This window comes from Herpailurus yagouaroundi, unplaced genomic scaffold (assembly GCF_014898765.1).
Source record: "Herpailurus yagouaroundi ecotype Mexico unplaced genomic scaffold, PumYag 220, whole genome shotgun sequence".
NCBI classification, from domain to species: Eukaryota; Metazoa; Chordata; class Mammalia; order Carnivora; family Felidae; genus Herpailurus; species Herpailurus yagouaroundi.
Window position 1 is genome coordinate 3,214,674 of NW_024412451.1, and position 23,614 is coordinate 3,238,287.

The 23,614-nt window shown below is 49.0% G+C and overlaps 1 long non-coding RNA gene across 2 annotated transcripts; it reads left to right on the plus strand.

The window, feature by feature from the left end:
- The first annotated feature begins 924 nt into the window (after window positions 1-924).
- LOC121018658 (uncharacterized) lies at window positions 925-3,693 on the plus strand. 2 transcript variants are annotated; one of them, XR_005785268.1, is made up of 3 exons: window positions 925-1,203; window positions 1,768-2,043; window positions 3,215-3,693. It is a non-coding gene; the product is annotated as an uncharacterized LOC121018658 (long non-coding RNA). The 2 variants fall into 2 exon arrangements; XR_005785267.1 differs by having other exon boundaries at window positions 1,785-2,043.
- Window positions 3,694-23,614: the final 19,921 nt, after the last annotated feature.

Here is a 23,614-nt window from a genome sequence, read left to right on the forward strand (position 1 = left end):
CCCCTCAGGAAAGCGAATGGAGCCTTCTGGTCTGGTCTCAATGTGCTGTGGACGAAGGGGGAGGGGAGTGTCTGAGGTTGGGCCACCACCCTGGGACTGCCCTGTCACCAATCTGCAGCCTCTTCCCCACCCCCCCACACCCACCACTCCCCACCCCGGGTCGCCTCACCCAGTACAAGCCTTGTCCACACCCAGGCTTCTCAGGCCCACAGCAGGGACGCGTTTGTAATTTGGAGATAAGAGGGCCCCACGTTCAAGGCTGATAACCCACTTGGCCCCCTGGTCCTTGGTCTGTGCTCTAGCAGGGATTCTAGCCAGCGACCCTCTGATGGCTGGGTGCCGGCCATATGGGTTTTAAGTATTTTTGTGTCATTTCTGCCTCCAGCTGTCCTCTCTGGACGAAGGAGAGAAGGGACCGGCCGAGGAAGCGGGTTGGAAATGGGCTTCCCCAGCTCCAGGCTGGACACACTGATGCAACTGAGAGCTCTGAAATTGAGTGGGTGCAGAGTGGGGAGACACGAAACCTTTTCATTTTGTGTCCGCACCTGTATGGACCACCTACAATCTTCTTTTCTCATCCCTCAATGACTTCTCGGGCCTAGCCCAGTCACATTTGGTGGGAGAAAAGTCCCTCCAATCCTGTTTATTTTTTAAAATGAAAAAAAAAATTTTTTTACATTCATTTAATTTTCGAGAGAGGGAGAGAGTGTGTGTGTATGTGTGTGTGTGTGTGTGTGTGTGTGTGTGTGTGTATGTGCAAGCGGGGGAGGGGCCGACAGAGAGGGAGACACAGAATCCGAAGCAGGCTCCAGGCTCCGAGCCGTCAGCACAGAGCCCCAGGCGGGGCTCGAACTCCCGAACCGCGAGATCGGGACCTGAGCCGAAGTCGGCCGCTCAACTGACTGAGCCTCCCAGGCACCCCCATCCAATTCTGTTTCAAACCCCATCCTCCTTCTCTCTCTTTCTCCAGCTGTGGTCCCAGGACTTGCAGTGGGGACGGGGCACCTCCTCATCTCCTCCCCGGCCCCCTCTTTTGGGGGTCTGGGACCCCACTGTATTCACCGTGGGTGAAGGCCATGCGGGGAGACACGTGTCTCGGATCCGTCCTATCAATGCCAAGGTTCCTCGGTGGGCTTTATGGCTTCTTCAGCCACCACCGACTCCGATTCCGAGTTCTGTTGCTACAGCGTTCATGAAGCACAGGTATGGAATCTTTGGACGTGATTAGGGATGAAGGGAAAAATCATAAAACAAGGAGGATAACAGATACTCTATCCCCCTAAGTGATACTGCTCCCAAGAAATTAACAGAGCGTATTCCCCGGAACCAGGACGGGGAACCATGAAGAGTCTGTACGGGTCACCTATTGCTGGGTTGGAAATTGTCCCCAAGCCTAGCAGCGTAAAGCAACAATGTGGGTTCCTATCTCACGTTTTCTGAGGGTCAGGAATCTGGGAGCTGCCTCTGGGTGCTTGTGGCTCGAGGTCTGTCCTGAATGTGCAATCAGGATGTCGGCGTGGGGCCGCTGTCATCCGAAGGCTTGTCCGGGGCCGGAGGGCGTGCTTCCCAGATGGCTCACTCCCCGTGGCTGTTGGCTGGACAGCCAGTGCCTCTCCTCACGTAGGCCTCCCTGTGGGACTGACGCGGCAGTCGGCTTCCCCCAGAACGCGCGTTGGCAGAGGGAGAGCACGGAGGCCTCGAGGCCTTCTCATACAATGCCTCAGAAGCCACACGCAGCCATTCCTGCCTATTTCCGTTTGTTGAAAGTGAGCCTTTGTGTCCAGACCTCACTCACGGGGAGTAGACGTAAGCTCCACCTCTGGAAGGGAAGAGCATCCGAGAGTGTGTGGGCAGAGTCTGAAAGCAGCACGGAGATCCTGACCATTCCTGGTTCATCTTCTGCCTGACTCATGAAAGTGAAAGCCACACATGCAGCGGGGGACACGTGGCTCCCTCAGAAGTTCCCGCGAAAGCAACGGGCTAGCTGATTTTCTCCAATTCTCCATCCCAGTGCAGGCTCCTGCATTAGGATTTGGCTTGGGGGTAAGTGGCAAAAGGTCTGTAATGGCCTCACGGGCAAATTCTTTCTTTTCTGGAAAGCACATCTGCCTGTGCAGGAATCTGCAGTTTCTGCCCTGTCTAGATCTAGGGAACAGTGAGACAGGCAGTGAAATTACAGCGGAGAATCATTACAGGGCAAAAAAGGAAGCCCAGTGCACCATTAAAGAGATTTTCTGGGACGAGTCACAGAATCTTCAGCATATAGTGGCTCACACACAGGCAAGAAAGTCTGTGGAAGCAGTGGAAGTTGCTGGGGTTTGAATTAGCAGCCCAACAATGTCAGTTTCAGAGTCTGTGATTCTCCTGGGCTCTCCTCACAGGAGGAGAGTCACAAAATAGCTGCAGCAGCTCCAGACATCACATCACACACCGTGTTCAAAGACAGGAAGCAGGGGACCGCAGAAAGCAGGACATTTCTCTTCGTAAAGGGTGGGAACACCTTCTCCCAGAATTCCTCAGCAGCCTCCTTTTATATACCTTTGGCCAGTACTGAGTCGCTTGACTACCTCCTGACCAGGGTGAGGCTGATTAAGGTCAAAAAAGCTCACTCTTTCTTTCTTTCTTTCTTTCCTTCTTTCTTTCCTTCTTCCCTTCTTTCTTTCTCTCCTTTCCTTCTTTCTTTCTTTCAATGTTTATTTTTTAGAGAGAGAGAGAGAATGCGCACAAGTGGGGAGGAACAGCGGGAGAGGAAGACCGAGGATCCAAAGTGGGCTCTGTGCTGACAGTGCAGAGGCCAAAGTAGGGCTCAACCTCACAAACAGGGAGATCGTGACCTGAGCTAAAGTCAGACGCTTAACCGACTGAGCCACCCAGGTACCCCCAAAGAAGTTCTGTCTTCTACTTGAACAAAATCTAGAGGTGCCTAGAGTCCCTGTTCGGCCCACTTCTCTCCCTCACATCAGCTGCCTGGTCTCTCTATGGATATTTGAGTTTGGGAGCCCTGCTCGAGTGTGAGCACGGGTCAGCTAGGGATGTTTGGTTACAAATCAGAGAAAACCAAACTGGTAGCAGGCATAAAGATGTAAAGATATTTCTTAGTTTCTTAATTACAGCTTTGGAGGAAAGAGGCTTCTGGGTTTAGTTAGCAGGTCAAGTATGCTATTGAGAACCCAGAATTGTTCTATTCCTCCAATTGTTGCTCTTTGCCTTCCAGTTTATTGCCTCACGGTCACAACATGGCTGCTGAGCTCCGGACATCACCTTCTCCCACAACAGGGAAAAAAATGGATAGGTGGGGTGGTGACAGCCCTCTCCTATCCTGCTTCTCCTCTTTTATCCAGTCACAAACCTATTTCCCAAAAGCGGCCAGCACACTCATTGGCCAGAACTGGGTCACTGCCTACCTGCCCCTACAAAGGAGTCTAGGAAACAGGAGAGCTGGCTTTTTTCACCACTTTGGTATGAGGTGGTAAATGGGAGAGGAGTTGTTAGTGGCTGTTAGATCAGCCAATCAACACTATCGGTGGCGGACGTGACCTCATGCCCACTGCAAGAATAATTTTTAAACATTGAGAGAGAAAGAGAGAGAGAGATGGAGATATTCTTTCTCTCCCGCAGTGGCGGTGGGAGAGATACTATTTCGCATCATAAAATCCATCTACAGAATCAGCTTCCGGGGGGGGGGGGGGGAAGAATCGGCTTCAAGAAGGTGACAGATTGAAACCATTCCCCAAGCATCTATCTGGTTTTCCCGTACAGCCAGTAGCCGCCGTTACCAACCTCGCCGGTTCCCTTGTTCACTTAAGCCTGCCCTTGGAAAGAATTTGAACAAGAGCCTGGGAGAGTCTCTTAGAAATTGTTGCAATAGCCGAAGAAAAACGGCCCCCCAAGGCAGCCTACGTTTCTGGTTGGCCGGCTCCCTTGGCTGTTTGTTGCCATGGTGACGACGAGGTTAACCGGCCTCTATTTCTTTAAAGACTAAATCGTCGTGGGTCTTCTCCGTCACATCAGGAAAAGATCACTTCCCTTCCACGAGCACGTTGAAATAAGAGCCCGAGGCTCTTCTAGATTTGTTGTTTCTGGACCCCAAAATAGCCCCCCTTACTCTGATCTTTCCTTCCGTCAGAAGCGAAGTTTCTACGGAACAGTGTTTCTCCCACTCATCCTGATGTGTCCATGTCAAGGGCGTTCACGTAGGAGGGACGGAGCTGAGGACTTGGCTGGGGTGCCCGGTGGCTGGGCTGGTGAAGCGTCCGACTTCGGCTCGGGTCGTGATCTCGCGGTCCGTGGGTTCGAGGCCCGCGTCGGGCTCTGGGCTGACGGCTCGGAGCCTGGAGCCTGCTTCCGATTCTGTGTCTCCCTCGCTCTGTGCCCCTACCCGCCCCTCTTCCAAAAATAAATAAACGTTAAAAAAAAATTGTTTTTTAAAGGCTGCTGTCATCTCGAGGCGGAAGACTGCTTCCAAGCTCACTCACCTGGCCGTGGGCAGGCGTCAGGGGCTCGCAGGCTGTTGGGGACAGACATGAGTCCCCGCCCCTGGGCCTGTCCATCCAGCAGCTCCCAATATGGCAGCCAGGCCCCGCAAGACAGAGAGTGTGGCCAGGACAGAAGTCAGTCTTTTTGTAACCTAATCCCTGAAGGGGCATCCTGTCCCTTTCACCATTTATTTGTTAGAAGCCTGTCACCAGGTCCAGCCTACACTCACAGGAGCATAGACCCCAGGATCGTGCGAATACCAGGAGGCCACGCTAGAGGTCTCCTCTCCTAAGGAGACAGGCTAAGGTGATAATCAATGTGACCAGGGCTCCATCTGGTGGGAAGGGATGGCGAATGGCAGGGGACGTGACAAGACGGGAAGTTTTATTTCTAACAAATTTTTTGAGAGAGAGAGAGCATGCACACAGGAGCAGTGGCAGGGAGGGAGGGAGAGAGAATCCCAAGCAGGCGCCACGCTCAGCGCGGAACCCGACCGGGGGCTCGATCTCACCGCCGCGAGATCGTGACCCGAGCTGAAATCGGGGAGTTGGGCGCTTGACCGACTGAGCCACCCAGGTGCCCCATAACAATTTTAACTTCGTAGTTGCGTTGCCAGAAAAAAACACAGGATGACTAGTTAAATTTGAATTTTGAAAAACAAAAATATTTTTTGGTATAAAGTATAAGTATGTCCCATGCAACACTTGGGATATACTTATACTAAAAATAATGCATTGAGCATCCAGGGAGGGGGCATCCAGGAGGCCTTTGGCCACCCAAGGCTAGAGCTCAGAGAGAGGGCTGTATGGTTCGCAGAATCCTGACCCCCGAGAAATAGCTACATCCTAATCCCTGGGATCCATGAATGTTACTCTCCATGGCAAAAAAGGAATGTGTGGCTATGTTTAAATTAAGGTTGTGGGGGCGCCTGGGTGGCTCAGTGGGTTAAGCGTCCAACTCTTGATCTCAGCTCAGGTCTTGATCTCAGGATGAGATAAGATGAGATGAGATGGGATGAGATGAGATGAGATGAGATGAGATGAGATGAGATGAGATAGGAGGAGCCTGGGTGGCTCAGTGGGTTAAGCATCCGACTTTGGCTCAGGTCATGCTCTCACTGTTTGTGAGTTCGAGCTCCACGTCAGACTCTGTGCTGACAGCCGAGAGTCTGGACGGCCTGCTTCAGATTCTGTGTCTCCCTCTCTCTCTGCCCCTCTCCTGCCCGCACTCTGTCTCTCTATCTCTCTCACAAAAATTAACATTAAAAATTTTTAAATAAAAAGATAAGATCGGTAAAAGTTGTGGAGACGGGGAGAATCTTCTGGATTATCTGGGGTGGGTGGGTCCACTTGCAACACAACGGGAGCCACGCGCCAGGGACCGGCAAGGCCACCCCCAGAAGCTGGAAGAGGCAAGGAAGGGCTCAGTTTTGAACCTCTAGCCTCCAGAACCATGAGACAATGCCCTTCTGTTGTCTCAGGCCACCCTGTTTGGGACGCTCGGTTACAGCGGTGCTAGAAAACTAATACAAGGGAAGAGGGGTGCAAGGTGGCGGGTACGGAGGGAAGCAGAGGTGGGACAGGAGAGGAAGATGCTTCCCTGCAGGTGGAGGGACCGCCGGCCCAGGAAGGCAGGCGCGCCTCTGGAGGCTGGAAGAGGCCGGGAGGCGCGTTCTCCCCTGGGGCCTCCAGAAGGAACACGGCCAGGCCAACAGCTAAAATCAACCCCCTGTGACCCGCGTCAGACTTCTGTGCCCCAGAACGGTAAGAGAATTCATACATGTTGTTTTAAGCCGCTCGGTGTGGGGTGGGGTGATTCGTCACAGCAGCCCCAGGAAATGAACGCAGTGGGCTGAGGGCAAAGGTGCAGGTGGGGAGGGGAGGGAGGAGAGAGGAAAGCGTGGGATCAGCAGCGTCAGGGCCTGGCCTCGGGCAGGGCAGCCGCGAGAGGGGCACAGACCATGGAAGGAAGAGGAGACCCCAGGGAGGCAGACAGGAAGCCATCAGAGAGAGAGCAGAGGCGCTAAGGACAAAAGTCAGAGGCTGACACCTGTCACTCATGAGGCAGCATGGAGCTCCATGGCTCAGGGAAGGTCCCGATGGCCCCCTCTGTGCTGATGGCTTCCTGTGTGGCTCTCCTGCCCAGCCCCGTCACCAGAGCCCGGGTTCCATCCGGCCTTGGCTGTAATTACGTGCAACCCATAGGTTGCACGTTCCAAAGGTATAAACGGGAGACTGGCATGGAGTGACTGGGGACACGGCGTCTCCCAGTGATGTGTGATGCATGTGCTGGTTCGACTGGGGAAACATAAAACCCATGAGAGCAAGAACTGGCCTGTGTCGCTCACCTCTGGGTCCCCGGGGCCTGGAACCGCGAGTCTCAACTGGGCGCTGACGCTGAGAGACATTAGGCAATGAGAATTTCCTGGGTGTCACAGCTGGGTTCAAGGGCAGGGTTACCGTCATCTAGTGGGTAGAGGCTAGGGATGATGCTTAGGGTCCACACGCACGCAAAAGAATAATCCTGGTCTATGCTGGGCAGAACAAGAGACCCCGCAGATGTCCGAGTCCTATTCCTCGGAACCTATGAATGCAAGCTGTTAACTCAAGTTCCCTAAAAATACGGAAGTTATCCTGGGTTACCCAAGTGTGGCCAGCGTAAGGGCCCTTAACAGTGGAGGTGGGACAGGAAGGGAGAACCTGAAGAGCGGCCGCATGGGAAAGGCCTGTCCTGCAGCTTTGGGGATCGCAGAAAGGGGCCACGGGCCAGGGAAAGCATGTGGCTTCTAGAAACTGGAAAAGACAAGGAGAGAGAGAACAGATTCTCCGCTAAAGCCCTGCCGACATCTTGATCTTAGCTTGTGAAGGTCCATCTTGCACTTGTGATCTTTAACACCGAAACAGGGGCGCCTGGGTGGCTCTGTCGGTTAAGCGCCCGACTTCAGCTCAGGTGATGGTCTCACGGCTCGTGAGTTCGAGCCCTGCGTCGGGCTCTGCTGATGGCTCAGAGCCTGGCGCCTGCTTCCGATTCTGTGTCTCCCTCTCTCTCTGCCCCTCCCCAACTTGCACTCTGTCTCTCAAAAATAAGTAAACATTAGGGAGAATTTTAAACATTCTTAAAGGCATGAATGATTGAAAGCTGGATCTGTACAGATGATTTCATTTTCGTGACTAAATAGTGTCTCCTGGCTGGCTTCTTAGCCAACGGCCAGCCAATAAGGGGTGTCTTTACCCATAAGCATCTCTGTTCATCCCAGCTGGCATTTCATCTTTGACCTGAGGCCGAGGAGACCACAAAACTTGGCTCACATGTTTGCTACAGGGAGGTGTGTTTAATTACTGAGTGGTTTTGACAGGAGCTAGAACTTATTCCTCAAGCTTGTAAAATTTAACCCCGATGATATCATCACTAATCCAGTTATAATTGACTCGTCTTGGGGCGCCTGCGTGGCTCAGTAGATTAAATGTCCAACTCTTGATCTTGGCCGGGGTCCTGATCTCTGCGTTGAGAGTTCAAGCCCCACATTGGGCTCCACACACAGTGGAATAACAGGGGTGCCTGGGGGGCTCAGTCAGGTTAGGCGTCTGACTCTTGATTTTGGCTCAAGTCATGATCTCATGGTTGGTGGGATCGAGTCCCAAGTCAGGCTCTGTGATGATAGTGGAACCTGTTTGGGATTCTCTCTCTCCCACTCTCTCTGCCCCTCCCCTGCTCATGCGTGCTCTCTCTCTCTCTCTCTCTCAAAATAAATAAACTTAAAATAATAATAATTAATTCGCCTTGAGCACAAATGACAGAGAAGCTTCTGGAGTTACACAAAGCACCCGCGTGCTATGTCCCCTCTCGTCAGTTTATGTAAGGAAACGCAAACTTACCTTAAACCAATTGCAGTTTCGTTGTCGAGCTGTATTGAGATAGGACTCATATACCATAAAACCCACCCTTTGAACATCTACTTACTCAATGGTTTGGGGTATATTTACCAACTTGTGCAACCATCACAATCAACTTTAGAACATTTTCATCAGCATGTTCTTTTTTTTTTAATGTTTACTTATTTTTGAGAGACAGAAAGAGAGAGACAGAGTCCGCGCAGGGGAGGGGCAGAGAGAGAGAGGGAGACCCAGAATCCGAAGCAGGCGCCAGGCTCTGAGCCATCAGCACAGAGCCCGACACAGGGCTCGAACTCATGAGCCGTGAGATCGTGGCCTGAGCCAAAATCGGGCGCTTAACCAACTGAGCCACCCAGGCGTCCCTCTAATTTTTTTTTTTATTTCAAAATTGGGAGATGCCCCTAAAACAGGAAGACCTGCAACCTCACAGGTGCAAGGACTGAACTGGAGCATCCGTAAAGGGGACACGGTGTCACCGTTAGAGCAAAATTGTTCCAGCGGCTCCTGGCCTCTGGAACTCACGCCTCCTTCTCGGTCTCCCCACTATCCTTGTCTCGCTCTTGCTCTGCTGGCCTCTCCGACGCTGTTGTCATAAATCCCCGGCATTCAATTCCTTCGGCTGGAAATACCTAGGGTGGCTTCTGTTACATCGCCCTCAGCTTCTATGTGAGGATCTCTGTTCTGGGCTGAGCCCGGCTGGAAAAGGAGCGAGAGGAAGGGTGGTTGTTACACCTGACACAACCAAGGAAGGATTCTAGGAAAACAGAACGTTTTCTCGACCCTGCCTGCTCAGGCTGATCTGGGGCACGGCCTTGTTCTGGGGCAGGTAAAGGACGGTGGTGGACGAGAGAGGCGTGTTACCCCAAGGGCTGCTGAGCCTCTGGGCAGAAAAGGGGACTCGGTGTATTAGTCTGTTCAGGCTTCATTAATAAAATGCCACAGGCTGGGGGAGCTTTTATTTTCTGGAGGCCGGGAAGTCCAAGATCAAAGTGCTAGCTGATTTGATTCCTGGTGAAGCCCCGCTTCTTGGCTTGCAGACGGCTGCCTTCTTGTCGTGTGCTCGTATGGCAGAGAGAGAGAGAAAGAGAGAGAGAGAAAGAGAGAGAGGAAGAGAGAAAGCCCTGGGATCTCTTTCTCTTCTTATAAGGACACCAATCCCATCCTGGGGTCCCTGACCGCATGACCTCATTGAAAGCGAATTACCTCCCAAAGGCCCCACCTCCAAATACCATGATGTTGGGAGTTAGGGTTTCAACATATGAATCTGGGAGGGGTTGGCTGTGGAGGTGGGACACAGCAGGTAGAAAGTGATAATAAAGGTAATTCCTATTTTTCAGCGTATCAGACGGTTAATATATATGATCTCACCGATCGTGATCCCAAAAAGTGTGTCACGTGTCCCTTGCTCTGTGACAAACCCTCCCAAGACTAAGTGCTTCAAAATGGCAGCAGCCAGGGGCACCTGGGTGGCTCAGTCGGTTAAGCAACCAACTCTTGACTTTGGTTCAGGTCATGATCTCGAGGTTCATGAGTTCAGGGCCCGTGTGGGGCTCCGTGCTGTCAGTGTGAACTCTGGCTTGGGATTCTCTCTCTCTCCCCCTCCCCTGCCCTCTCTCTTTGTCTTAAATATAAATTAATAAAATTGGAAAGACATTTTTCATGTTTCTTTATTTTTGAGAGAGACAGAGTGTGGGTGGGGGAGGGGCAGAGAGAGAGGGGGGGGACACGGAATCCGACGCAGGCTCCAGGCTCTGAGCCGTCAGCACAGAGTCCCATGCGGGGCTTGAACCCGCAGAACCTTGAGATCATGACCCGAGCTGAAGTGTGGCGCTTAACCGACCGAGCCACCCAGGGGCCCGGATTAAAAGGTCTTTTTAATAAAAAGATCATTTTTTTTTTAAATGTAAACGAAGAGGTGAGGAGGTTCTCTCGTCCCTGCAGGTACACACAGATACCCTTTTGCATAACCAAGCCCATCGAAAAAAATCTGCCCCCTAAGGTGACGAACTGTGACCATTCCCAGGAACACCCATCTCTTCTGGTGCCGTCCCCAGGCTTGCGTTCCTGGTCTGTTTCTTTAAGACTGTCCTTGGAAGGATCGTGTGAACAAGAGAGTCTTGTGAGAGTTGCCTAGAAATTGTCGCTCTCTCTTGAGAAAAATAACCTCCCGGAGAAGACTGTGATTCCGATTGGTCGTCGTCTTTGATCATTCGTTGCCGTGGTGATAACATCATCTTTCTATTATTAAAAGGAGTAACTGCGCGCAGGGTTTGCCTCCTCCCTCTCTCAATCAGAAGAAGATCGTTGCACGTTTCTCCCACCAACACAAGGGGAATAAAAGCCTGTGGTTCTGCTCGATGTCTTGTTTTTAGCCAAGGCGTGGAGAGTCCTGTGCCCTTCAAATAAAGACACCCAAGCCCTCAGTCCCGAGAACAGTCGGATCTGCACCCAAGGGGCAATGAGCTGTGGTCTTAACGTCACCAGAGCGCCCACTGGTGGGAGATGAGAGAACAAGAAGAAGGTTCCTAATGGCTCGAGAGAGAGACTACCCAGTACCAACTGGGCTTGTCAGCAAGAGGCTCTCAACATCCAGCTGTCCACCAGTCACGGTAAATCATGACTAATAGTTATGAGCTCTTACTCTAGCCCATGTTCTTGGCCAGGCACTTTAGGTGTATAATCTCACCAAATCCTCTGAACAAACTTAAGGAGAAATATATTTTAATTTTTTAAACGTGCATTTATTTTTGAGAGAGAGACAGAGACAAGCAGGGGAGAGGCAAAGAGAGAGAGAGAGAGAGGGAGACACAGAATCCGGAGCGGGCCCCAGGCTCTGGGCTGTCAGCACAGAGCCCGACGCGGGGCTCGAACCCCTGAACCGTGAGATCACGACCTGAGCCAAAGTTGGGCGCTCAACTGACTGAGCCACCCAGGCATGCCCCAGAATCCACCTCTAAATGCCAGAGAGACAAGGCTCTAGAAGAGGATGTGGGATGTGGACATTGTTGTGACCATCTTTGGAAAATAAAATCTACCACGCTTTTAAAGATAGCCTTGGTTGGTGGCTCCTGATGGACACAGTCAGTGAGTGGAGTGTGTGACTCTTGATCTCAGGGTTGTAGGTTCGAGCCCCACGTTCGGTGTAGAGGTTACGTAACAATAAAATGTTAGAGGTGCCTGGGTGGGTCAGTCGGTTAAGCACCTGACTCTTGATTTCGGCTCAGGTCACGATCTCACGGTTCATGGGTTCGAGCCTCACGTCAGGTTCTGTGCTGACAGCTCAGAGCCCTGAGCCTGCTTTGGATTCTGTGTCTCCCTCTCTCTCTGCCCCTCCCCTGCTCATGCTCCGTCTCTGTCTCTCAAAAAAATAAATACATGTTAAAAAAAATTCTTTTTAAATAATACGATATATGGGGCGCCTGCGTGGCTCAGTCGGTTAAGCGTCAGACCTCTGCTCAGGTGACGATCTCACAGTTTGCGAGTTCGAGCCCCGCGTCGGGCTCTGTGCTGACAGCTCGGAGCCTTGGGGCCTGCTCCGGATTCCGTGTCTCCCCCTCTGTCTGCCCCTCCCCTGCTCGTGCTCTCTCTCGCTGTCTCTCAAAACTAAATAAGCATTAAAAATAAATCAATGAACGTGAACAACTTTTTAAATAAATAAAATCTCAACAAGATAAAAATAAATAAAGGCAGTGTTGGGTAGAGTGAAACCTCTCACTCAGTCTCTCCTTACCCGCTTTCTGGGAGGAAAGATAGGAGGCTGAATATCCCTCCCTTGGCCTTGGCCTTGAAGCTCTAAGAATACAAGAATCTAAGAATCGTTTTGAGGACAGGAAGTGTCGTTTGGTGAGAGCTTACCTCTTCGGGGAGGGTCCTTGGGCTGCACCCGCTTTTTATTGGGTGGCTTACCACAGACCTCTGGACCACGCAGTGGACAGTTCTGGAGACCAAGTAACATCAGCCTGAGATCCCAGCCTCTGGGGCCAAAGCCTTTGGATCCCAGCCTTTGGGGTCAGGTGAAGCCAGCTGGGCCAGACGTGGACCAGAGCAGGATTGGTATTGCCCGAGGCGGCCTGGGGCCCCGCTGTGGCTGGCGTCTATTTCTATCAGCGCCAGAGTCGCTCCCTGCCCCTGTGGGCACACGGGCTGCCACAACTGGGTCACCCAGGCTCACGGTCCCTGTCCCCGTCAGAACTGCCCACAAGCTGAGCTGGCGCAGTGCGAACGGATGAAACGACGTGCGACCCAGAACAGCACACGCCCCAAGGTGGAACCCGCGATGAGCTCACGGAGTCCAAAGCCAGGCGCTCCAGAGAGCTGGTGTCTGGGACAGCCTTTCTAGAAAGGAATGGCAGGGAAGCAGAAATCTAGGCAAATGGTCTCATGCGCTGCAGTCTGATGGTCGCAGACGTGCAGGGGGACCCTGGAGACATCTTTGGTGAACGTAGCCTCTGCCAGTGGCGTCATGACGGGATTGAGATTAGGTTGTCCTATGTTTCTGGGTGAGAAAGATATGGTGAGGGTTACAATTTACTTAAAGACAGAAAGGCGCTAATGACGGCCTTGACTTTGAAGAGCTCTCTACATCTGAGCGCCCTGGGGCTCACACTGGATGGTTCTGGGGTAGCAATCTGTGCGAAAACCGAAGTCATCTAAAGTCAGAAGCCGGATGGGGCGCCTGGGTGGTTCAGTCCGTTAAGCGTTCGACTTTGGCTCAGGTCACGATCTCACGGTTTGTGAGTTCAAGTCCCGAGTTGGGCTCTGACAGCTCAGAGCCTGGGACCTGCTTCGGATTCTGTGTCTCCCTCTCTCTCCGCCCTTCCCCTGCTTGCACTCTGTCTCCCAAAAAGAAATAAATATTTTTTAAAAAATTTAGGGACGCCTGGGTGGCTCAGTCGGTTAAGCGTCCGACTTCAGCTCGGGTCACAATCTCGCGGTCCGGGAGTTCGAGCCCCGCGTCGGGCTCTGGGCTGATGGCTCAGAGCCTGGAGCCTGTTTCCGATTCTGTGTCTCCCTCTCTCTCTGCCCCTCCCCCACTCATGCTCTGTCTCTCTCTGTCTCAAAAATAAATAAACGTTAAAAAAATTTTTTTTTTAATTTCAAGTTAGTCGCTAGAGGTTTGGTGAGAACTGATATTTAGACCGTATTGGAGTATCTCCCCACAAATTGCTCATTAATTACAAAAGGAGAAAAGAGTAACTTTACAGTGACAAACCTCACCATCGCCAGTAACAGGACAAACCGGACATCATCTGCCTCCTGATAAGACACACCAAGGACAAAGAGTTATTTCTATGATAATCATTCTTTTAATGTATAACCTGAATCTAGTCATGAGAAAATGTCAGACAAACCCAAACTGATGGACATTCTATAAAGTAACTGACATAAAATTTTCAAAAATGTCAATTTCTTAAAAAAAAACACACACAAAGAAAGATCGAGGAACTGTTCCAAACTAAAGCAATATGACCGTTAACTGGAATATGTGATCCTGGCTGGAGAAAGAAAGAAAGAAAGAAAGAAAGAAAGAAAGAAAGAAAAAGAAAGAGAAAGGAAGGAAGGAAGGGGGAGGGAGGAAGGGAGGGAGGGAGGGGAAAGGTTTTTTGTTTTTGTGTTTTTTTGTGGGTTTTTTGGTTTGTTTTGTTTTTGTTTTTGTTTTTGCTATAAGGACGGATTGAGACAATCGGTAAACTTTGAATAGGCCTGATAATTGTTATCAGTGTAAGATTTTCTGATTTTGATTATTGTACTGTGGTTTTGTAGGTGAATGTCTTTGTTCTTAGGAAATTCACATTTAAGTGTCTAGAGGTAAAGCAGCATGAGGTCTGACACTTATTCTCAAATGATTCAGAAAACGTTCCATGTGGGGCAGCCGGGTGGCTTAATCGTCCGACTTCAGCTCAGGTCATGATCTCGCGGTCTGTGAGTTCGAGCCCCGCGTCGGGCTCTGTGCTGACCGCTCAGAGCCTGGAGCCTGTTTCAGATTCTGTGTCTCCCTCTCTCTCTGCACCTCCCCCGTTCATGCTCTGTCTCTCTCTGTCTCAAAAATAAATAAAAACATTAAAATTTTTTTTTTGTTTTTAAGAAGGAACTGCCCCATTAGACACTGCCACATTAGTAAGGTTTACACACTTTCACGGTGTTAAAGCCACTGAGATTTGGGGGACTTATTTCTTAGAATAGCTCACATCGCTTACTGTAACAGGTGCATCTTCTTAGTGACAACAGTGAGCGCCCTTCTTCCTCATTTTCTCCTTTCTGCCAGCGGGGAAGCCACACGTGGGGGATGGCAGGGCCAAGCCACCAGCCCCGGATGACGTCAGTAGCCATGCTAGAGATGGGCGAGCTTCTGGGAATGACTAGAAGGCATTACAGAAGAAAGCTGAGGTTTGATTGAGGACACTGCTTTGGGAGAAAGAATAGAAATGTGCAAAGAAGGGGATTAAGTTTCCACGTGATGGACAACTTAACTCTCCTCTTTTGCCCCCAGGATGTTCAAAGAAAAGATCTAGACGTTTCCACGTGGCAGGACTTTCCCCCACCACACCCCTCTCTCTTGCTAAGCCAACCTCAGTTTTGTCCAGGTGCTAAGTAACAATGTGCTCCAGGGAGGTGAGCCTTGCCCCAAAAGGCGAACCGGGATTGGCCTGAGCCTTGTTCCTGTTTGCTAGTGATTGGTTGAGGGGTGATCATGTGACCCACTAGAGGCCAGTGAAACTTGAAGGGATTTGGGGCGAGGTTTAACTTCTCTGATAAAAAGAAACAGAAGAGCCCTGCTCCTTTTCATCCTGACTTGGATTACTGCCTTGGGAAGTCATGTCTGGAGCTATGGCAGCCACCTTGCAACCATAAAGCAAAGAGCCTGAAAATAGAATATTGAGGATGGCGGACAAGAAGCAGAAAAAGAGTCTGAGGCCTTGGTTACATCATTGAACTACTGAACCAGTCCTGGGCTGACCCTGCCTCCTGACCTTCTATTATGTGAGATACTTTGTTGTTGTTGTTGTTCAATGTTGTTGTTTTATTTGCTATTATTCATCAGAAATCTCTATTTCCTCAAGTCGGAATACTATAAAAATCCATTGGTCTTGATGAGAAAATGTGAATTATCTCTCAATATATAGGAGACAGTATTTCAGATGTTTCCAGAAACCTCCTAGTTTCATTTTTCCTCCCCTTGTTGGATAAATATATTAAGCTTAATAAAACAGTATTTTAAAAAGAATACAATTGGGGCGCCTGGGTGGCTCAGTTGGTTAAGCGTCCGACTTCAGCTCAGGTCACGATCTCACGGTCCGTGAGTTCGAGCCCCGCGTCGGGCTCTGGGCTGATGGCTCAGAGCCTGGAGCCTGCTTCCGATTCTGTGTCTCCCTCTCTCTCTGCTCCTCCCCCGTTCATGCTCTGTCTCTCTCTGTCTCAAAAATAAATAAACGTTAAAAAAAATTAAAAAAAATAAAAATAAAAAATAAAAAAGAATACAAAAAATGAAGCCAGTGTGTATCATTCAGGAAGAAAATTATGTGAATACAGTAGCTTGGTAATGTCTTAGAAAATATTTGGATGTTACATTTTTTTCCCCTTTTCCCTTTATTTGTTTTTTTTTAAATTTACATCCAAGTTAGTTAATATACAGTGCAACAAGGATTTCAGGAGTAGATTCCTAAATGCCCCTTACCCATTTAGCCCATTCTCCCACAATCCCTCCAGGAACCCTCTGTTTGTTCTCCATATTTAAGAGTCTCTAATGTTTTGTCCCACTCCCTGTTTTTTTTTTTTTAATTTTTTAATTTATTTTTTTTTAATTTACATCCAAACTAGTTAGCATATAGTGCAACAATGATTTCAGGAGTAGATTCCTTAGTGCCCTTTACCCATTTAGCCCATCCTCCCTCCCACACCCCCTCCAATAACCCTCTGTTCTCCATATTTATGAGTCTGTTATGTCTGGTCCACCTCCCTGTTTTTATATTATTTTTGTTTCCCCTCCCTTATGTTCATCTGTTTTGTCTCTTAAAGTCCTCATATGAGTGAAGTCCTAGGATATGTGTCTTTCTCTGACTGACTAATTTCACTTAGCATAATACCCTCCAGTTCCATCCATGTAGTTGCAAATGGCAAGATTTCATTCTTTTTGACTGCCGAGTAATACTCCATTGTGTGCGTGTGTGTGTGTGTGTGTGTGTGTGTGTGTGTGTGTATATATATATATATATACCACATCTTCTTTATCCCTTCATCCATCGATGGACATTTGGGCTCTTTCCATACTTTGGCTATTGTCAATAGCGCTGCTATAAACATGGGGATGCGTGTGTCCCTTCGAAACAGCATCCCTGTATCCCTTGGGTAAATGCCTAGTAGTGCAATGGCTGGGTCCTAGGGTAGTTCTATTTTTAATTTTTTAAGGAACCTCCATACTGTTTTCCAGAGTGGCTGCACCAGTTTGCATTTCCAGTGAGATACTTTTTTAATGAAAACCTAGTATGATACAACAATGGCAGACAAGTGACCAATTGTGATCACTGAGAGATACATGGAGCAAATCACTAAAACATAATGCAGAGAGGTAGAATTAGAAAAACAATCATCAACAGCAATGAGCACACTCAGAGCCAAAATCTTGGTTTCTAACATTCTCCAATAAAAGGAGGTTCCTTGGAGAAATGGCTAATTCTAGGACTGCAGCAAGAAATGTACAAAATGAGCTTGGGATATCTTATAGTGCCAGAAAGTAAAGAAGTACCCCCACCCCCGGCCACATACACAGTGAGGGGAAGCCAAAGAGACACAGGAGGCAACTGAAAGAGCTCCCACTAGTCAAAGCTGGAAAAATTTGAGCAACAAAATCTTCTCAGAGGAAGACCTGACCGGTACTCCTCAAAACTGTCAAGGTAATCAAAACCTTGGTGAAGGTAATCAAAGAAAGTCTGAGACATTGCCATAGTCTGGAGGAGGCTAATGATATGATGAGTAAAAGTGGTGTGGTCCTGGAACAGAAAAAGGACCTTAGATAAACACCAAAAACGGGATTTGGGTTAATGATAACGTATCAGTATTGGTTCACTACTTGTGACAAATGTAAAATCAATAATAAGGGAAATTGGGTGTGGGGTATATGGAACTCTCTGTACTCTTTACAACTTTTCTATAATCTAAAACTATCCTAAAATACAGTTTTTATAAGTACAGAGGAAAGAATGGAATAATAAACATACACAATTAACCTAAAAGAAGATAAGAAAATAGGAACAAATAGCAGATTTCAAATAGAAAGTGGCAAACTTCAAACCATATGATTAATCACATTAAATATAAACGAGCCAAACACTCGGATTAAAATACAGAGATTGCCAGGCTGGATAAAAAAACAAAAAACAAAAAACAAAACAAAACAAAACAAAACAAAACAACCCAAGACCCAACTCTATGCTGTCCACAAGAAACACACTCTAAATATAAAGATAGAGTCACATCAAAAACAAAAGGGTAGAGGGACGCCTGGGTGGTTCAGTTGGTTAAGCGTCCCACTTCCACTCAGGTCATGATCTCGCAGTTTGTGGGTTCGAGCCCCACGTTGGGCTCTGTGCTGGCAGCTCAAAGCCTGGAGCCTGCTTTGGGACCTGTGTCTCCCTCTCTGTCTGCCCCTCCCTGCTCGCGCTCTATCTCTCTCTTATGTCTCAAAAATGAATAAACATTTAAAAAATAAAAAATAAAGTAAAAGGGTAGAGGGACATCTGAGTGGCTCAGTTGATTAAGCATCCAACTCTGGATCTCAGCTCAGGTCATGATCTCACAGTTCATGAGTTCGAGCCCCACGTCGGCCTCTGCACTGTCAGCACAGAGCCTGCTTGGAGTTCTCTCCCCCTCTCTTTGCCCCTACCACACTCGTTCTCTCGCTTTCTCTGTCTCTCTCTCTCCCTCAAAATAAACAAACTTTAAAAAATTGTTTAAGCAAAAAGGTAGAGAAAATATATCATGCAAACAAAAAATATAAAGAAAATATAAGAACGTGGAGTGTTTATATTGAGATCAGACCAAGTAGACCTCAGAACAAGAAACATTACCAAAAAAATAAATAAATAAATAAAGAGAGTCACTTCGTAATTATGACACCATTTGTCGGGAACAATCAGAAACGTAGATGTACCAAATAACAAAGCTTCAAAATACACGAAGCAAAATTCAACAGGTCTGGGGGGAGGGGGGTATAGACAAATCCACAATCACAGTTAGAAGTGTTAACACTGCCTCCTCAGTAAATGCTAGAATAAGTGGGGGGGGGGAGGGGAAGCAGTAAAGACATAGAAGACCTGAGCAACACTATTACCCAATTTTGCCTAATAGACATTTATAGAATACTCCGCATAACAACCACATTCTTTCCGATTGCCCAATATATACCACCTATTGGCGGCCCGTAAAAACAAGCCTCAAGAAAGTTCAAAGGATTGAAGAGTATGTTCTCCGATCACAACGGAGTTAATTTAGAAATCGATAACAAGAAGCATGGGGAAACCCCAGATATTTGGAAATTACACACAATGATAGGCAATCTAGCGATCAAAGAAGAAATTACAAGGGAAATTTAAAAATACCTTGAACTCGATAAAATTAAAATGCAATCCACCAGCGGCACCTGGGTGGCTCATTTGGCTAAGCGTCCAAGTCTCGGTTTCGTTTAGGCTCAGGTCACGATCTCACAGTTCATGGGTCCGAGCCCCACATTGAGCTCTGCACTGACGGTGTGGAGCCTGCTTGGGCTCTCTCTCTCTCTCTCTCTCTCTCTCTCTCTCTCTCTCTTCCCCTCCCCACTCATGCTGTCATTGTCTCTCTCACAGTAAATAAATAAACTTAAAAAAAATTAAAAACATCTGGCTTTAGCTTAGGTCATGATCTCACAGTTCATGAGTTCAAGCCCCACATTGGGCTCTGTGTTAACAGCTCAGAGCCTGGAGCCTGCTTCCGATTCTGTGTGTCCCTCTCTCTCTGTCCCTCCCCTGCTCCTACTTTCTCTCTCTCTCTCCCTCTCCCCAAAATAAATAAACATTAAAAAAAATAAACTGAGTAATACACTCACGACAATGATTCTATCAACACAGACTCCCACGAAGAGTGTAGTCTCAGGCTCTACCAACTGAGCCAGCCAAGTGACCCGAGAATGTGTCATTTGAACAAAGACTTGAAGCTGGGGCGCCTGGTGGCTCAGTCGGTTGAGCGTCCAGCTTCGGCTCAGGTCATGATCTCACGGTTTGAAGTGGGTTCAAGCCCCGCTTCGGGCTCTGTGCTGACAGCCTGGAGCCTGTTTCAGATTCTGTGTCTCCCTCTCTCTCTGCCCCCCCCCCCCACTCATGCTCACTCTCTCTCTCTCTCAAAAATAAACATTTTTCGAAATTTTTAAAAAAGACTTGAAGCTAAGGAAAAGTTACACCATTTGGCTCTTGTGAGGAGAATATTTAAGAAGAGGAAATAATGCTACAGCCCTAAGGCAGGAGCCAGACACAAATGTTTGAGGAACAGCAGAGGCCAGTGTGGCTGGAACAGAGAGAGCAAGGGGCAGAGAACAGGGAGGTGAGATGAAAAAAGTAACTGGGTCACCAGATTGTGGCATGGGTCCACTGGACCTGGTGTAAAAGTCAGTAAAAGAAAACCTCATTTTATTTTTTTAATGTTTATTTATTTTTGAGAGAGACAGAGACAGAGACAGTGACAGAGACAGAACATCAGCGGGGAAGGGGCAGAGAGAGAGGCAGACACAGAATCTGAAGCAGGCTCCAGGCTCTGAGCTGTCAGCACAGAGCCCCACGCGGGGCTCGAACCCACAAACCAGGGGATCATTACCTGAGCCAAAGTTGGACGCCCGACCGACTGACCCACCCAGGCGCCGCTGTTCATTTGTTTTCTTTGTTTGTTTTTCGAGAGAGAGACAGAGGACACAAGTGAGCAAGGTAGAGAGAGAGAGAGAGAGAGTGAGAGAGAATCCCATGAGGGGCAGAAAGAGAGAGAAGCAGGGCTTCACCCCGCATCACCCCATGTGGGGCTCAAACTCACGAACCATGAGATCATGACCTGATCCAAAGTCAGATGCTTAACCCACCGAGCCACTCAGGCGCCCTACGCGAGTCCATTTCTATAAGACTCTAAAACAAGCAAAAATAACCTCTAATGACAGAAGCCAGAACGTAGTTGCCCGGAGGGGACAGGAATTGACAGGAAAGGGCCACAGGGGAGTTAAATTCTGGGGTGATGGAAATGTTCTATAGTTTGTCTTGAGTAGCGGTTACTCGGGCATATGCAATTGTCAAAACTCACTGAACCGACTACTTCAGATCTGTGCCACATCACTGAATGTAAGTTATACCACACACACACACACACACACACGGGGGGGGGGGGCTCTGAACCAATCAAAGGCAAGGAAGTCGGACCTGCTGATTGGCTTATGTCTGAACCACTGTGGGCATCTTAAGAGTCAGCTTCCACCAAAGCAAGGCCAGTTACCAAGGGTGGCAAACAAGGCGATATGGAGATGATTTAGCTTCTTCAAGCGTATGTTTGGCTGGTATAACAAAGTGACCAAACTAAGGGTAGCTTAAGCGATACAGAAGCTTATTTCTGTCTTTTGTTTTTTGAGACAGAGAGAGAGAGAGAGACAGAGTGTGTGTGTGTGTGTGTGTGAGCATATGTATATGTATGAGCAGGGAAGGGGCAGAGGTAGAAAGAGAGAATTCCAAGCCCTGACACAGGGCTCGATCCCACAACCCTGGGATCATCACCTGAGCCCAAACCAAGAGGTGGACACTCAACCAACTGAGCCACCCAGGCGTCCCGATTATTTCCATCTTCAGGAGAAGTCTGGCACTGGGGATGGAAGGATGGGCTGTGCTCCAGGAAGTTAGGGAGAAAGGGGAATCGAAGACAAATACGATCTCTCCCACTGGTGGTGAGGTGGTGTTTCAGAGGGTGGGCTTTCGGTGGCGCAGTCGGTGGAGTGTCCAACTCCGGCTCAGGTCATGATCTCACAGTTTGTGGGTTCAAGCCCCACATCGGGCTCTACACTGAGGGTCCTACTTCCGATAGTTCACTTTCCACTGAACAGACCAAAAGAAGATAAATCACAGCTGTTGGAAAACTGAGAAGAAATCATTGATTCGGGACTCTGGGAATACTTAAATTTCACTGGGAGGAAAAATAAAAGGAATTTTAATGACGAGAAAAAAGTATCTCTCAAAATGAACGAATGAATGAATGAATAAATAAGTTTTTTTTTTTTTTTTTTAAAGGAGTGTGGGCTTTTCAGTCAAATTGCTTGGGTTCGCATCCATCCTGACTCTACCTTCTCCTGTGTGATCACGGACAAAGTACTTCAATTCTGTTCTTGGTCAAGCCTTCAGACCTCTCTGGTCTCATCCAATTCCAGTGGCAACAGAACAGGTTCATCAAATGCGGAAATGGAAGGCACAAACCCCTAGAGAGTCTGTGAGAACTAAATGGGCTAAAGCACACAGAGTGCTTGGAACAGTGCATGGAACAGAGTATAAGTGCTCAAAGATGTTACTAGTAGTATATTTTACTATTTCATAACCCTAAGTAATTCAGAAGTTAAGATCTGCCTGGTAGAAATTCAGAGCTAAGAAAAAGAGGGAAGGAGAGAGCATGAACTTGCCTTCATTTTGTTTATTTGCTCAGTAAATGTTGACTGGGGTCCTTGGCTTTCTACTTCAGGGCCAGTGCTGACGATCAAGACCGAGTTTAGCCTACATTATATCCATCAGGAATTCTTTGGTTACAAGTGACAAAAATTCTAACTGCTTTGGGACAAAGGGAAATTTTAATAGCTCACGTGATCAAAATTCCGACATGACGGTATGCAGTTGGTTTCAAGAGTACTGGAACCAGGGAAGTAAAAACCAACAGTACTCTCATCCCATCTCTTGTTCGCTTCTCCCTGGTGTCAACTTTATTCTCTCCTCCAGCAGTTGGAAGATGGCCACAGCCAGCACTGGACCTATTCCTTCAAAGCCTCACCACCCATAAGGAAAAGGCGGGGTTTTTTGTTGTGGGTTTTTTGTTTGTTTGTTTTTTAGATTTTATTTTTAAGTAATCTCTACACCCAATGTGGAGATCGAACTTCAACCCCAAGATCATGAGTCACATGCTCTACCAATGGAATCAGCCAGGGGCCCCCATAAGGAAAAGGCTTCTTGCCCCCCCAGTCTGCACCCAAAAACCCAGGGAAAGACTCTCATTGATTCCGCCTACAGTCGGTTCCAGGCGGGACATAATGATTGGCCCAGCTTGACTTCCTTGTCCATTCGTCGTCCATTCCTCAGCCAATCGTGGGGGTATGAGGGGCGGGACACATTAAAAACCGGCAGCTCCTAAACAAGGTTGTTTTGGAGTTCCAGTAAACAGTTTTCAGCTAATATTTGCATCCTCTTTCCTCCTATGGTTGGAACCTTGGAGAAGTGCAAGACTCGGGTGGGTCTAGGAGATAGAAAGAGAATGGTTGGGACCTATGGTCTCCCCAGCCCAGCCCAACACAGGTCGCTGCATACAGCACGTGCCCCATTCGTGCTCGTTAAGTCAATGAATGAATGTCCTGTTCCCAGAGGCTGTCCTCTGACGGCCCCAGTTTCCTAGACTCTGAGCTGATCACGCGTGACGCGGGGACAGGGGTCCCGCACACCTGCGGGGTGTGTCCCAGGGCGCAGACACCAGCCGCGACAGGCGGAACCCTCGCGAGCACAACCTTGAAGACCCCGCCAGCCTGCAGGGCCCAGTTGGGGGCGGGGCTTCCAGACCCCAGCATTTTGGATTGCACCATCTTTCCCCTGTTAGAGGGGAGGGCCGAGATAGGCCTTCTGCATCTTTCGCCAGCCCTTTTACCATTCCCTGACCACCAGGACAATATACTTGCGTCTCTAATAGCCACACAGTCTCCCCCTTCGCCTCATTACACCTCACGGCTGCCCGCAGCCCCACATTTCAGGCTTCCCCACCACGACCGCGCAGTGGCTCGCCCCAGTTTGACGCATTGCAGGGCAGGCCGGACCAATCGGCGCCGCGCTCTCATTTCCGCCATGGACCGGACCCAATAGCGGCGCGGCTCACACAGGGACGCATCACGCGCCGCCGAGCGGTGCCCCTCCGCCGGAGAGGCGAGTGGAAGGGACCCAGGGGGCGGGGCGCGCGGCCACGGAAAGTAGTCCCGCGGCGGAGGCGCGTGCCCGCGCGCGCGCGCGCGC